Source organism: Oncorhynchus mykiss, chromosome 10, assembly GCF_013265735.2.
Source record: "Oncorhynchus mykiss isolate Arlee chromosome 10, USDA_OmykA_1.1, whole genome shotgun sequence".
Lineage (NCBI taxonomy): Eukaryota > Metazoa > Chordata > Actinopteri > Salmoniformes > Salmonidae > Oncorhynchus > Oncorhynchus mykiss.
Window position 1 is genome coordinate 6,457,669 of NC_048574.1, and position 4,596 is coordinate 6,462,264.

The window sequence follows — 4,596 nt, forward strand, 5'->3', positions numbered from 1 at the left end:
GGGTTTTATGGCGGACTACAACCCCATTAAAGGTGTATTGCCGCCACCAACTGGATGGTTTAAAAAATAAAAATAAATCCATATGTTATAGTGAAACCAATAAAAGTAGTACATTGCCAAAACTAACAAAACTCCCACTTCCTTCCTTCTTTTAATTCTCCATATCTCCCTTCTCAGGCTTGAGGACCTGAGAGGGTGGTACGGCTCTATAACCTGAGAAGGTGGTAAAGCTCTAGGACCTGAGAGGGTGGTACGGATCTATGACCTGAGAGGGTGGTACGGCTCTAGGACCTGAGAGGGTGGTACGGTTCTAGGACCTGAGAGGGTGGTACGGTTCTAGGACCTGAGAGGGTGGTACGGCTCTAGGACCTGAGAGGGTGGTACGGCTCTTGTACCTGAGAGGGTGGTACGGCTCTAGGACCTGAGAGGGTGGTACGGCTCTAGGACCTGAGAGGGTGGTACGGCTCTAGGACCTGAGAGGGGTGGTACGGCTCTATGACCTGAGAGGGTGATACGGCTCTAGGACCTGAGAGGGGTGGTACGGCTCTAGGACCTGAGAGGGTGGTACGGCTCTAGGACCTGAGAGGGTGGTACGGCTCTAGGACCTGAGAGGGTGATACGGCTCTAGGACCTGAGAGGGTGATACGGCTCTAGGACCTGAGAGGGTGGTACGGCTCTAGGACCTGATAGGGTGGTACGGCTCTAGGACCTGAGAGGGTGGTACGGCTCTAGGACCTGAGAGGGTGGTACGGCTCTAGGACCTGAGAGGGTGGTACGGCTCTAGGACCTGAGAGGGTGGTACGGCTCTAGGACCTGAGAGGGTGGTACGGCTCTAGGACCTGAGAGGGTGATACGGCTCTAGGACCTGAGAGGGTGGTACAGCTCTAGGACCTGAGAGGGTGGTACGGCTCTAGGACCTGAGAGGGTGATACGGCTCTAGGACCTGATAGGGTGGTACGGCTCTAGGACCTGAGAGGGTGGTACGGCTCTAGGACCTGAGAGGGTGGTACGGCTCTAGGACCTGAGAGGGTGGTACGGCTCTAGGACCTGAGAGGGTGGTACGGCTCTTGTACCTGAGTGGGGTGGTACGGCTCTAGGACCTGAGAGGGTGGTACGGCTCTAGGACCTGAGAGGGTGGTACGGCTCTAGGACCTGAGAGGGTGGTACGGCTCTAGGACCTGAGAGGGTGGTACGGCTCTAGGACCTGAGAGGGGTGGTACGGATCTAGGACCTGAGAGGGTGGTACGGCTCTTGTACCTGAGAGGGGTGGTACGGCTCTAGGACCTGAGAGGGTGGTACGGCTCTAGGACCTGAGAGGGTGGTACGGCTCTAGGACCTGAGAGGGTGGTACGGCTCTAGGACCTGAGAGGGTGGTACGGCTCTTGTACCTGAGAGGGGTGGTACGGCTCTAGGACCTGAGAGGGTGGTACGGCTCTAGGACCTGAGAGGGTGGTTCGGCTCTAGGACCTGAGAGGGGTGATACGGCTCTAGGACCTGAGAGGGTGGTACGGCTCTAGGACCTGAGAGGGTGGTACGGCTCTAGGACCTGAGAGGGGTGATACGGCTCTAGGACCTGAGAGGGTGGTTCGGCTCTAGGACCTGAGAGGGGTGATACGGCTCTAGGACCTGAGAGGGTGGTACGGCTCTAGGACCTGAGAGGGTGGTACGGCTCTAGGACCTGAGAGGGGTGGTTCGGCTCTAGGACCTGAGAGGGTGGTACGGCTCTAGGACCTGAGAGGGTGGTACGGCTCTAGGACCTGAGAGGGGTGGTTCGGCTCTAGGACCTGAGAGGGTGGTACGGCTCTAGGACCTGAGAGGGGTGATACGGCTCTAGGACCTGAGAGGGTGGTACGGCTCTAGGACCTGAGAGGGTGGTACGGCTCTAGGACCTGAGAGGGTGGTACGGCTCTAGGACCTGAGAGGGGTGATACGGATCTAGGACCTGAGAGGGTGGTACGGATCTAGGACCTGAGAGGGGTGGTTCGGCTCTAGGACCTTAGAGGGTGGTACGGCTTGTGACAATATTCCATGTAACTCCTGAAATCTTTCAGCCCTGGGAACCGCTCCACCGCATCCGCTATGTTTTATACACAGCTATAAAGGCCACAAAGTCCACCTTCTCTCCACCTTGGCAGTGCCGTTAATTACCACAGCTATAAAGGCCACAAAGTCCACCTTCTTTCCACCTTGGCAGTGCCGTTAATTACCACAGCTATAAAGGCCACAAAGTCCACCTTCTCTCCACCTTGGCAGTGCCGTTAATTACCACAGCTATAAAGGCCACAAGGTCCACCTTCTCTCCACCTTGGCAGTGCCGTTAATTACCACAGCTATAAAGGCCACAAAGTCCACCTTCTCTCCACCTTGGCAGTGCCGTTAATTACCACAGCTATAAAGGCCACAAAGTCCACCTTCTCTCCACCTTGGCAGTGCCGTTAATTACCACAGCTATAAAGGCCACAAAGTCCACCTTCTCTCCACCTTGGCAGTGCCGTTAATTACCACAGCTATAAAGGCCACAAAGTCCACCTTCTCTCCACCTTGGCAGTGCCGTTAATTACCACAGCTATAAAGGCCACAAAGTCCACCTTCTCTCCACCTTGGCAGTGCCGTTAATTACCACAGCTATAAAGGCCACAAAGTCCACCTTCTCTCCACCTTGGCAGTGCCGTTAATTACCACAGCTATAAAGGCCACAAAGTCCACCTTCTCTCCACCTTGGCAGTGCCGTTAATTACCACAGCTATAAAGGCCACAAAGTCCACCTTCTCTCCACCTTGGCAGTGCCGTTAATTACCACAGCTATAAAGGCCACAAAGTCCACCTTCTCCCCACCTTGGCAGTGCCGTTAATTACCACAGCTATAAAGGCCACAAAGTCCACCTTCTCTCCACCCTTAACAGTGCCGTTAATTACCACAGCTATAAAGGCCACAAAGTCCACCTTCTCTCCACCCTTAACAGTGCCGTTAATTACCACAGCTATAAAGGCCACAAAGTCCACCTTCTCTCCACCTTTGGCAGTGCCGTTAATTACCACAGCTATAAAGGCCACAAAGTCCACCTTCTCTCCACCTTGGCAGTGCCGTTAATTACCACAGCTATAAAGGCCACAAAGTCCACCTTCTCTCCACCCTTGGCAGTGCCGTTAATTACCACAGCTATAAAGGCCACAAAGTCCACCTTCTCTCCACCTTGGCAGTGCCGTTAATTACCACAGCTATAAAGGCCACAAAGTCCACCTTCTCTCCACCTTGGCAGTGCCGTTAATTACCACAGCTATAAAGGCCACAAAGTCCACCTTCTCTCCACCTTGGCAGTGCCGTTAATTACCACAGATATAAAGGCCACAAAGTCCACCTTCTCTCCACCTTGGCAGTGCCGTTAATTACCACAGCTATAAAGGCCACAAAGTCCACCTTCTCTCCACCTTGGCAGTGCCGTTAATTACCACAGCTATAAAGGCCACAAAGTCCACCTTCTCTCCACCTTGGCAGTGCCGTTAATTACCACAGCTATAAAGGCCACAAAGTCCACCTTCTCTCCACCTTGGCACTGCCGTTAATTACCACAGCTATAAAGGCCACAAAGTCCACCTTCTCTCCACCTTGGCAGTGCCGTTAATTACCACAGCTATAAAGGCCACAAAGTCCACCTTCTCTCCACCTTGGCAGTGCCGTTAATTACCACAGCTATAAAGGCCACAAAGTCCACCTTCTCTCCACTCTTGGCAGTGCCGTTAATTACCACAGCTATAAAGGCCACAAAGTCCACCTTCTCTCCACCTTGGCAGTGCCGTTAAATACCACAGCTATAAGAGCCACAAAGTCCACCTTCTCTCCACCTTGGCAGTGCCGTTAATTACCACAGCTATAAGAGCCACAAAGTCCACCTTCTCTCCACCTTGGCACTGCCGTTAATTACCACAGCTATAAAGGCCACAAAGTCCACCTTCTCTCAACCTTGGCAGTGCCGTTAATTACCACAGCTATAAGAGCCACAAAGTCCACCTTCTCTCCACCTTGGCAGTGCCGTTAATTACCACAGCTATAAAGGCCACAAAGTCCACCTTCTCTCCACCCTTGGCAGTGCCGTTAATTACCACAGCTATAAAGGCCACAAAGTCCACCTTCTCTCCACCTTGGCAGTGCCGTTAATTACCACAGCTATAAAGGCCACAAAGTCCACCTTCTCTCCACCTTGGCAGTGCCGTTAATTACCACAGCTATAAAGGCCACAAAGTCCACCTTCTCTCCACCTTGGCAGTGCCGTTAATTACCACAGCTATAAAGGCCACAAAGTCCACCTTCTCTCCACCTTGGCACTGTCGTTAATTACCACAGCTATAAAGGCCACAAAGTCCACCTTCTCTCCACCTTGGCAGTGCCGTTAATTACCACAGCTATAAAGGCCACAAAGTCCACCTTCTCTCCACCTTGGCAGTGCCGTTAATTACCACAGCTATAAAGGCCACAAAGTCCACCTTCTCTCCACCTTGGCAGTGCCGTTAATTACCACAGCTATAAAGGCCACAAAGTCCACCTTCTCTCCACCTTGGCAGTGCCGTTAATTACCACAGCTATAAGAGCCACAAAGT